A 12,442-nucleotide genomic window follows, 5' to 3' on the forward strand; every position below is an offset into this window, starting at 1 on the left:
GCTCCAACCGGAGCTAACAGTTTTTCTTCCCCACTGGGTTGAACGGTAAAAAAAATCTTAAGCCCTATACACACTATCAGATTTTCTGCTCATTGTTTCCTTCAGATTTAACAAAATCATGTAGTTCAAGGGCCTGCCTGATTGCATACAAATTGAAACTGCTAAGGTTTGATATGGTTTTGGTAAATCTGAAGGAAAAAATTTGCAAAAAAAATGATAATGTGTATGGGGCTTTAGTGTGTTCTAGGCTTAAAGCATTGCCTCACATTTAGCAGCATTGTTTATGTGATAGACCTGATAAGTGGCCAAGCAGCCTAATGAAGACATGGCAGGCTAACAATGGTGATGTTTTTTCACTGTTAATATCAGGATCTTCAATTAAAATACCAGCAGTAAATGAACAAAACGTCACCACCCCAACGCTCCTCCTTGCCCAATCAAAGAACACTTTGTATTCATTGGCAACAATGCAAAGCATTCTCTTAATGGCAGTCAAGCTGAGTGAGCAACCCCCTGTGGTTACTATGCAGCATTTATATATATATATATATATGCATTTTGAAAAGGGAAGTGGCAGACATAGTTTGATTCCTGTAAAAAATATAATTGTTACCTTCAAGTCATGGACCCTAAACAAAGTAATGTCCATCTATCTCTTTATCTTGGCACTTGTGCCAGGCCATCTTTCTCTATGGCAGTGGTTCTCAAACATATTGAGACCAGGGCCCGGCTGATCCTTCTAAAACCTTCCATGTCATAATATTAAAAAGATAAAAAAAGTTTATACCCATACAATAAAAGTTTGAGAATATATACCAAATATATATTGAAATGGGGGATGGGGCTGGGTGGCCTTGTAGGGGATGTGGTTTCTGTGATGGATGGAGACTGGGGGCTTTGCTGGGCAATGTGGGAGACTACAGTATAGAGCTCTGTGGGGACTGGGGCACACTGTTGTAGCTTGGGGGCACTATGGGGGGGGGAGGGGTGGAAGGCTATGCATCAATTTAGGGGCACTGCAGGACAAAGGGGGGTAATGTGAGTGCTGAGGGCTTCAGGAAATCTGGGGGCACTGTGGGAAGTTGATTGGCACTATGGGCCACTATGGGAGGTTGGGTGGCACTATGAGAGCTGGAAGTCACTGTGGGCGGGGGGGGGGGGGGTTAGGGGAACTGCAGAAGGCTGGAGGCTCGGGAGGAGGCAGACCACACACACAATGGAATGACACTTATCCACCATTCTTTCTGGCTATTCAGTGGAGTCATCAAAGTTTTGGCTGGACAGAAAGTCTGAAGGCAAACTGCTTCTGCTATGACCTGTTTTAGGCCTGGTTCACATTAGTGCGATGAGTTTTTAATGGGATTACAGGTGCAATTATGAAGTGCAGGTGCTGTGGGATTTGTATGCTTTGCGGTTGTCATGCTTTTTTCGTTTTCTAATACAAAGGAAAAACACTGCGCTAATACAAAAACAGTAAATAGTGAATACACAAAACAAGCGAAACGTAAAAATACTCCTGTGAGAAACACAGCCAAGCTGCTAGCACACAAACCAAGTTTAGAACTGAAAATATATAAATAAGTGCAGCGCTTAAAGGCACCTATATAAATAAGTGTTAGTATAATAAAAGTGAAAAAAATTCTGTAATGATGACAGAGAGTCTACTAAAGTCCAGAAGGGGTAAAGACAATCTCAAAGTTAATCTCCATGGACTTCAAAGTGGTGTGTTTGGGACTTCTGAAGTTGTCAGATGGCATTCATGGAAAAATGACTCTCAACCTTCACAGACCTCAGAACCTCTTGAGAACGGATTGTAAGATAAATTAAAGAAGGTGGATACTCTTACCAGATGAGTTGGACACATCCACCGTATAGTAGTGTGTCGTAAGGGCTTGTGGGGGGCTCCAATGCCACACCCAGATGCGACCCGCCAGATGGTGGTTCCCCTTGGAATTCCTCATAGTCCCCGATTGGACAAAGTAGATGAACCTTCCGAGCCGTGGATAGCAGTGGAACTTGGCACCAGATATCTCATGGGGGTTCACCATAGGGGGGACAAAGCATAAAGGACACCTCGCATGGTGAAATACAACCAGTAACAGTTTATTGAAACTAATCAAATTTAAAATTAGAATTGATAGTTCATAAAAATCACGTGATAAATAAAAACAAAAATAGCAATGTGGGGAGCAGAAAAACACTTTTTTTGTTTTTATTTATCACATGATTTTTATGGAATATCAATTCTAATTTTAAATTTGATTATTTTCAATAAACTGTTACTGGTTGTATTTCACCATGCGAGGTGTCCTTTATGATTTGTCCCCCCTATGGTGAACCCCCACAAGATATCTGGTGCCAAGTTCCACTGTTATCCACGGCTCGGAAGGTTCATCTACTTTGTCCAATCAAGTACTATGAGGAATTCCGAGGGGAACCACCATCTGGCGGGTCGCATCTGGGTGTGGCATTGGAGCCCCCCACAAGCCCTTATGACACACTACTATACGGTGGATGTGTCCAACTCATCTGGTAAGAGTATCCACCTTCTTTAAATGATCTTACAATCCGTTCTCAAGAGGTTCTGAGGTCTGTGAAGGTTGAGAGTCATTTTTCCATGAATGCCATCTGACAACTTCAGAGGTCCCAAACACACCACTTTGAAGTCCATGGAGATTGACTTTGAGATTGTCCTTACCCCTTCTGGACTTTAGTGGACTCTCTGTCATCATTACAGAATTTTTTTCACTTTTATTATACTTACACTTATTTATATAGGTGTCTTTAAGCGCTGCACTTATTTATATATTGTATTTTTCTGCATTTTTGAATGGGACTACTACTACCATTCTGAACAGGATGCTCTAAAATTGTATCAAAAACGCATCTAAATGAGTTTTTGATATGTTTCTTTCCAATTCCATGAGCCACAAAATCGCACAACATTGCACCAAAGTAGCACAGGACCCTTCTTCAAACTCACATTGCATTTATGCTGCATTGATATGAACTCCCACCATTAAAGCGGTAGTAAACCCGCACATTTTTTTTTTTTTTAAACCTGCAAAGCAAAAGGCATAATGAGCTAGTATGCACAGCATACTAGCTCATTATGAAATACTTACCTTAGAACGAGGCCCCGACATCTGGCCCGATCCACGCCGAGGGAGCTGACATGCTCCCTCTGCGTTTTTTCCGGGTATCGCGGCTCCGGCGCTGTGAGTGGCCGGAGCCGCGATATCGTCACTCCCGCGCATGCGTGTGGGAGATTTCATTCCGGCCGGCCGGCCACTGCCGGATTTTCAGGCCGAGAATCCCCTTGTGCGCATGCGCCGCTGCAGTCAGCGGCGCATACCGAGGGGAATATCTCCTAAACCAGTGATGGCGAACCTTGGCACCCCAGATGTTTTGGAACTACATTTCCCATGATGCTCAACTACACTGAAGAGTGCATGAGCATCATGGGAAATGTAGTTCCAAAACATCTGGAGTGCCAAGGTTCGCCATCACTGTCCTAAACCGTACAGGTTTAGGAGATATTTTTTTTACCTACAGGTAAGCCTTATTATAGGCTTTCCTGTAGGTAAAAGTTACAAAACTGAGTATACAACCACTTTAAAAACGATGCTATTTCCATTGTCATGTGCGCTAGTGTGAACCAAGCCTTAGAGAACTCACAATTCTCAGTATACATCATGTCTGTGTGGACCCTTTATTTGCTTATTTGTATAATAATGATTTTTTTATAAATAGTAAACAAAGATGAATATAAACCATCAGTTTAGTAAGACACGGGGAAGATAAAAATCAAAATTGACCCAAAATCATTACAGTTTGCATATAAGTGGCTGTTTTTCACAATACAAAAAATCAATGCAAAATAGGATTTTTTATGTTTTTTTTTTATTACTTTTTGCATTGCCAAAGTCTTGTCTAACTTTGTGTAATTACAAACTTTTGCATTAAGAGTCCAATGAACTTCTGAAATTAGTGATATCTTTTTTTTTTTTTTATTGAATTTTTTCTGTTGCCTTTTCTAGTTATGCATTGTAAAGAATTCAACAGAAAAATTGCAACTAAGCCTCAATAATGTGTGCTCAGTAACTTGCAATTAAGTAATAGCTTCCAGTGGACTACAGAATCATTACTGAATTTGGAAAGGATCAGACTGGGAATTAACAATTATCCTATGTGTAAGCTTTAGTGAAAGTGGACATTTTTTGGTTAGCAAACTTGGAGAAGTTCCCTAATGTCTAGCTTCAGTGGCCCGCAAATAATGGGAAAATGTTTAGGCCTTTTTCAGTCATGCTTCTTCAACAGAAGCTGGACGAATGGCTGGCTTCCATCAGACCCACTCCAGTGCACACTGACAAAATGTTGGCCGAAAAGACTGCAGAATGTAATCCACCAGCAAAAGTAATATATCACCCAGTTGGTGAGGGGGCAACACATGCAAGTAGGTAAGTGTTTCATTGCCCACATTTGTTCTCAATGGTGATCATGTTGCTAGCATCAGGATTGCAAGTATGATATGGCTCTTACTGTTTTGAAAAGAAGAGTGGCAGACAAAAAAAATTTTTGCTATGGAAACAGTTTGCTTATTAATCATGCACATGCTACAATATTTTCTTTTAGTTTATAGTTTTACCATTGGATTCTTTTAATGCAAGGTTTCCACACATTTACTAAAACGGGAGACTGCCAAATCTGGTGCCGCTGTGCATGGTAGCCAATCAGCTGCTAACTTCAGCCTGTTTAATTAAGCGTTGGCAAAAAAATGGATCTTATTGGTTTTTATGCAGAACTGCACCAGATTTTGCACATTCCAGCTTTAGTAAATCATCACCATAGTCTTCTTAATCCAACAGCCTTTTGGCTTCACAGCCGTTCCCTACCAATCATGCGTGTGAAGCGAGCTGCGCTTTCTAACTGGCCTGATGGCGGAGGAAGGAGGAGGGGGTTGCACCCCCTCCTGGAAGTGGGGGCGAATACCTGTCAAAAACAGGTACTCGTTCCTCCCTCCCCCTGAAAGGTGCCAAATGTGGCGCCAGAGGGGGGTTAAGCAGATCAGCAGAGCTTCCACTTTCAGGTGCACTCTGCTTTAAACTTCAGCCCATATTACAGCCTACTTAGACTTGATAAAACATTACTCATCAAGCCACTGTTTCATGAAATCTCATCTATGTTTTACGGTTCTATTATATTTTATGTCATTCACACACTTAAAGAATTTAGTATAATTTAGCCTACACTTAGATGATACAGACTATTTGTAACATGTGACTAGCTAAGGCATGGACGATAGCAATCCAAGAGCACAACAGTATTGTCTGTTCCAATGTAAACACATGTATCAAATACAGCTAATTTATATTGTGTTATACTTGTGCCCAACTGTTTCCCAACAATCTGTTAAACTCATTTATGCTTGGAGCAGCAAAGTTATATTGCCTGACGGACAGTTTATGTCATGTTCATGTATTTATTTTTGGTGAAGGGGGAGTCTGAGCATGAAAAGGTGGGCAAGGAAAGCCAAAACTCTTAGGTAGGCAGCAGCAGAGTCAGTAAGATCTTGACGCTGGAGTATCCATGACAGATACAAATCCAGAGGATAACTCAGCTTACCAGGTTCTACGTAGAACCTAGATATCTCTTCATGATGTACAGTATGGTCTTTTAATAAAATAATATGAGATGACCCATTGCAACTGATCAGAGATTAGCTTTCAGTAGTAAAAGGAACATTGGGTTTCCTTATGTTGCTGTATGCCATGGTAAAGGCCATCTGGGGGTATTGGGCAGCTATTAGTTAGAGCGGCCTTTTCTCAACCAGGGTTCCATGGAACCCTAGAGTTCCTCCAGAATTTACTAGGGGTTCCTTGAGAAATGAACCTCTCAGATAAGTGTTACCTGACAATAATGTTTTTTGTAGCTGTCGGTAAGAAGGTGATTTTTCCCAAAGGCTGCAAGTGTAAGGCACATTCCTTCCAGTGATCATCACACTAATGTACAATGAGTTCTAGCTATATTCATTCGTAGCACGGGTTCCCTGAGACCAATAAGTGATATCAAGGTTTCCTCCATGTCAAAAAGGTTATGAAAGGCTTATTGGGGGGGGGGGGGGGGGATGTGGGGCAGACAGAAGGCTCAAAAACCTATCAAAAGAAACTGACAATACTTACTGTAAATAAATAAAAAAGTTCAGTACATAGATTTTCATAAAAACAGCGACTGACTCCACCTTTATAGAGAGAATAATTCAGCTATGAAATCTACACCATATGCAGATTTATAGAACTCCAGGAACATAATTGTCATGGTAATGATGATACAATTCTGTTGCGTTATTTTACCAGAAAATCTTTTTCTTTCACATCACTTATCATATAGCATTTTACAGCCACTCTCACAAGTAAACAAGCGCAAATAATTTCCTGTGGGAATGAATAAACCCTAGGTACACAGTGCTTTACCACAACTGTACTATATATTACCTTTTGTACCACCACCCCCTCCCCTTAGAATGTAAGCTCTACGAGCAGGGTCCTCCTGTACCTTTTGTATTGTACTGTAATTGCGTTGTCCCCCCTTTACATTGTAAAGTGCTGCGTAAACTGTTGGCGCTATATAAATCGTGAATAATAATATATACCTGATAGCTTCTATACTGAATTATATCTGATAAAATGTTATCATTGATGTATTACTAAATTTATTGCATCTTGAAAATATTAGTAAGATAACAAAATACACTATGAAATGGTGCCAGTTAAAATATAATAATATATATAATAATAATAAATGTGTTTAAATATATATAGATATATATAGATATATATCTATCTATCTCTCTCTCTCTCTCTCTCTCTCTCTCTCTCTCTCTCTCTCTCTCTCTCTTTCTCTCTTTTCCCTCTCTTTTCTCTCTCTCTCTTTTCCTTCTCTCTATTTCTCTATCTCTCTATCTATATATAATTTTTTTTTTCTACTCTTTAGTCAATAAGCTTTTGTTATCCTGGCAGTTCTAAACCATAGCTACGCATTGGGGCTGATTTATACTTGCAGCCTCCTACACAGCATAGGAATATGCATGAAGGTGTTGTACAACACTTCAAAGGTGACTGTTTACAGCCTCCCTGCAGCTAAGTGCTGTCATGGTGAAGCTACACTTCAGCACACATTAAACAGAGTAATATTTCAATAATGTGCCAAAACCATGGTGCACCAGAGCCCAGAATCATTTCCATTAAGTCCCAGTTGTTTTTATGTTTGTTATGGTGGACATCATAAGTGTGTGAAGTCTACTGCATTAGGATGTGCAGCCCAAAGCTCAAACACAAGTGTGTATATATACATATATATTTATTTATATACATACAGACACACACACTCTTAGCCCTTGTACACACGGTTGGAAATTCCGACAGAAAATGTCCGATCGGACCGTGTTGTTGGGTAATCCGACTGTGTGTGGGCTCCATCTGACTTTTTCCATCGGAATGTCCGACCAACAAAATTTGAGAGCTGGATATAAAAATTTCCAACAACATGATCTGATCCGACTTTGTCCAATCATTTGTAGAGAATTCTGATCGGACAAAGTGCCACTCATGCTCAGATCAAATTACGAGATCAAAGCTATTGGCTACTAGCCTGAACGTATTCCCGTTGTAACGAACGAACGTCATCACGTTCCGAACGATCAGATTTTCCGACAACTTTGTCCGACCATGTGTATGCAACACCAGTTTCCGACAAAATCTGTTGGAAAAAACATTTTGTGGTCGGAATGTCCGACTGTGTGTACAAGGGCTTAGGCAGAGCCGGTACAGTGAAAGAGAGAGATTTCCCCTCTCCCTGCCTGCACACAGAGTGCTAATGCAATTAGGGTGTGCCCTGGCACACCCCTGCGCTCGCCTATGGTTGACATTAGCAACTTCCCTATCAACACCTACAAAATGTGGTGGTGTTCTACTATCTGGCAACAGTTTATATAACTACTTTATGTCAAATGTGAAATAACCAAGGATCTAGATTCATTTGGAGCAATACTTCCCTTCCATTTTACAGTCTGGAGGTTTAAAGACTATGCAGTCCCACAAGTGCCTACACCATAACAACTAAACAGCCTCAAGCAACTGTCACCTGCATCAAATATGTTTATTTATGATGAGATAAGAGATCCGGAATATTTCCCAGGGCCATCAGCTCTGTAGCGGGAGGCAAGAAAAACTCTAGCTTTAGAAGAGGGGAAAAAATGGGCAGGGTACAGACAATAAAAGTGGTAGAAGAAAGAAAACACACACACAAAGCCAAAATAGTGGAGGCAGAGAGTGTAAGTACGATGGCAGGCCAGTCGTCTCCTTGGAAACACGCATCTAGCTGCATGCAATACGAAGAAATGGAATCCCCTCTGTTAAAATGTTACAGCAGAACACAAATGCTAAAGTCACTGATGTAGCCATACTGTGATAAATTGACTACAACTCTCTTCCACATGAAAGAACGAGGCATGAATGGAATAGCTTCTGCTAATTACATGACCTCATGCTATGCCCTACCTGAAAGAGACCTGGGCTTTGAATACACAGCACAGGTGACTCAAATCTGTCACTCTCTAGTATTTAGTCACCTAAAATATTGAAGAGACTCACAATGTACATAATAAAGCTTATTTTCTTTGGCTGGATCTTTCTGTTATTTAATATATGTTTAAATAATTTGCAGAATCTTGACCACGTTTTACACTTCTTTTTGGGTAATACCCTGGATCACAGTTCAAATTTGAAATGTTCAACGTTAAAAAAAAAAAAAAAAAATACAATAAAAAACACTACAGATATTATATAGATGTATCTATAATGGCAGCATTGATGTTCAAGCGTACAAACCAGCAATGAAGTACAGTATAAAGGGCCATTTCTAAAAGGCATGTTTACAATGCCTGCTATAGGCATAGCAGAACATAATAAATTGTGTGAATATTAATTTCAATTATCCAATCATGTGCAGATTAATAAGTAAAGAAGGATTTTCTTTTCAAATGTTTTGATAATTGAAGAAATTGTTAACACATTTTATTGAAATCCTTTACTACATCATCCTCAATGAATCGCAGAAGATGAAGAAGATAAAAGCTGCTATTCTGTGTCTCACGTAAAGCACACATAGTGATCATTTTTTTAAAATAAAAGCAAGGTGCAAGTGTGCAAAAACTGAAATACGTACAGCAAGTTAACATAAAAAAAAGTATTTTTGAAAACGGAAGTGTTAAAAAAAAAAAAAAACCCTGAATCTACATCAATTAATCACGGCACATTCAGTCGGATGCATCTACTAAAATCTAAATTAAATAGTCATAACACATTCACTCGAGCGCATCGGCTGAAATGTACATTTGAAGAATCATGCCACATTGACTAGAGAGCATCTACTATTTCAGCACGTGCTGCCCCCTTATTGATGGCATTGCCATCCTCAGCAGACATACAGCCTTTCTAGAAGATGAACATTGACATGTGTCTAGGTACCAGTGATGAGGCCAAGAACATACACAAAGCATACACACAGAGCAAATAAAGGCACAAATGATACCTTGCTATGTAGAGATCACAGAGCAGGTCTTGTGCTCAGTATCAGTACAGAGCAATAAATATCTAAAAAAAAAGTCAGGGTAAGGTAGCCCAGGAGAGGTTTAGCAACACAAAATCTCCCTGGGTTCAGGAGTGATGGAAATAATGGCACTACCTTGTGAGTCACAGCAATGAACCTGGAACGCCTGAGATCCCCTCTGCCTTCTCACTCCTTCTCCTGGTGCTGCCTGTAGCTGCTTGCTGCAGTCATGAGTGTGGGAGGAGAGAAAGACACAAGTGAATGTTTTTCTCCCATCAGATTACTCTGTATCATACTAGGACTCAGCAAGGGAAAGGAAAAAAAAAAAAAAAAGAGTTGGGACTATTACACAACCAAAGAGAAGCGAGAGTGTGAGGTGATGAAGGAATCATAATAGACGCAGGATGTGCAGTTACAAATAACATCCTAACATGGTCAGATGGAGATGATAACTGTTAGCATATGGGCAGGATTTCTAGCAACTGTAACTAATTGCTAGTCAGTGTGGAGAGCTTATCATAAAAGACCAGGTTTGAACAATGCAGCTTGATTGCATGTTATCCGCGTAGCTCCCAACTGCCCAGGTTTTGGAGGGACATTCTGTTTTCTGGACCCAAACCCATCTTTCTTTCACATTTGTCCTTTTATTTCAGAAACAATTCTTTTTGGGGGCCCTGATCCATATTTTCTTCATGACTACTTTTCTATTTGATAGACAATTACTCTTTTTGATCTCAAATCACTCTAGTCTTTTGGATCAAATCTATCTTTTTTTTTTTATTTTACTTTTTTTTTTGGAGGAACAATCCCTTTTTTGGACCCAAACCCTTTTATTTTTGTATCCTCTCCTTTTTAGAGGAACTGTCCCTTTTTTTTATAATCAATTCCATCTTTCCTTCACAACTGTCCTTCTATTGTAGGGGTCGATTTATTAAAGGCAAATTGGCTTTTCACTTTGCAAGCCAAATCAAAGAAAATGTAAAAAAAAACGGTGGGATTCAGCAGAACCTTACCTCTTTTATAAATAAGGATACATTCCATTGCAAAGAAAATTTTTTTGCAAAGTAAACAACCTATTTTCTGTTAGTAAATCAACCTCATTGCCTCTTGTGTTCCTAAATGTATCTTTCCTTTACAACTGTCGCTCTTTCAGGACATAATCCATATTTTATTCACACCTGTCCTTTGTAGGTTTAATGGTTCTTCTGTTCCCAAATTTATCTTTCTTTCCCAACTGGGTCTTTTTTGTACCCAAGTGTATATTTTCTTTACAGTTGTCCCTTTGAAATCAAATCCACATTTCATTTACAGTTGTTCTTTAAGAGAGTCTCATTTTGTTCCCAAATTCATAGTTCCTATGCAACTGTCCTTATTTTGGAGGGACAATTTTACTTTTGTTCAAAAATACATGTTTGACCCTTTAGATCCTATTTGTAAACCTACTGGTGATTTGGAGATTCCCCAGCTCAGCTCTGACTTTTTTGGAAGCAGGTTTCTCCCATTTTTAGTCTACCCTTCCATCGATACTTATGTTGAATACCCTTTGGTCATATATTAGATGAACTTTGAATATACAAGGTTGTTGTCCCCTACACTCCCATATGGCATAACTCCAACTTTACAGAATTACTTAAACTACAGGACTTTCAGGATTGGGAAATAGCGGGTACTATTTATATAGGTCCATTATATACTGTTTCAGTGTTTAGATCCTTTTCAGATTTACAAACAGAGTTTGCTCTTTTTCAAACCCAGTTTTACAAGTACCTACAACTCAGAAATGCAATACAGGCAGGGCCGTTTTTAAGGCAGGGCAAAAAGGGGCAGCTGCCCTGGGCCCTGTCATGGTTGTGGGGCCCAAAGCAGCTGCCTCATACTTGCCAACTATACTGGTTTAAATTCCCTCATCCCTTGAGGTTTTAGTCCTGTGCTGTGTCCCAATATCTCAGTGTGAAGTACTGCTACTAATGCTGCCCAGCTCTGCCCTATTGTTGTTCACAGATGACTCACCTACAGACCCTGTGTTTACATGTAGATTACCGGCATACATATGTAAATAGTGGCGGCCGGCGGCATTGATGTGTATATCATGCCCCCCTGAGGTCATATCCACATTAATCTCTAGCAACCAATCAACAAGCAGAAATCATGTGCTGTAACCTCTAGCAACTAATCAGTGAGCCGTAATGTGTAGTGTAACCTCCAGCAACAAATCAGTGAGCGGTAATGATACACTGTAACCTCTGGCAATCAATCGCAACAGGTGCGTGATTTGATTCAGTAAACTGATTTTGAGTCTAGCTGCTATTTATTGTATGTCTCAGAGCAGGTGGAGAGCAAAACTGCATGGGGGGGGGGGGGGACAAGAAGTTTTGCCCAGGGTCCAATCAATATTAAAGACGGCCCTGAATACAGGCTCTGGCTCGTAATACTACACTCACCCCTTTTGAACATCATTTAATGCATGGGAATTTACTAGAAAAGATAAAAGAGAATTGATCTCTAGATCTTGATTATATTCTCATTCAATCTACACATGATGCATCTAAACTTCCATGCAAGAAAGAATGGAAAAACCTCTACCTCACTAGTGTTAGTCTCAGCTTCCCACAAACGCTCTCACATATATCTATTGCATAGGTTATATAGGACACCAGTTCAGCTTCATAGGTGGGGTAACAGGAATTCTCCATTGTGTCCAAAAAGTGAACAGGATAATGGGGATTTAATACATGGGATCTGGAGATGCCCTAAATTATTTTGTTATTTGTTGGATGTTATTACTACGATCTCACAAGTGTTTCAATTTCATCTCTTATCCGACCCTGTTGTT

General features: G+C 39.8%; 1 protein-coding gene across 1 annotated transcript in view; it reads right to left on the minus strand.

Annotated features, from left to right (window-relative positions):
- GPRIN1 (G protein regulated inducer of neurite outgrowth 1) overlaps positions 1-9,964 on the minus strand; it is a 120,781-nt gene extending 110,817 nt beyond the window's left edge. Inside the window, exon 1 of the mRNA XM_077472406.1 lies at positions 9,745-9,964. The gene's annotated coding sequence lies outside the window, so the exon portion shown is untranslated. The remainder of the gene's footprint in view (positions 1-9,744) is intronic.
- Between the last annotated feature and the right edge of the window lie 2,478 nt (positions 9,965-12,442).

This window comes from Lithobates pipiens, unplaced genomic scaffold (assembly GCF_037356315.1).
Source record: "Lithobates pipiens isolate NorthernLeopardFrog02 unplaced genomic scaffold, aLitPip1_a1.2 Scaffold_8, whole genome shotgun sequence".
Classification (NCBI taxonomy): domain Eukaryota; kingdom Metazoa; phylum Chordata; class Amphibia; order Anura; family Ranidae; genus Lithobates; species Lithobates pipiens.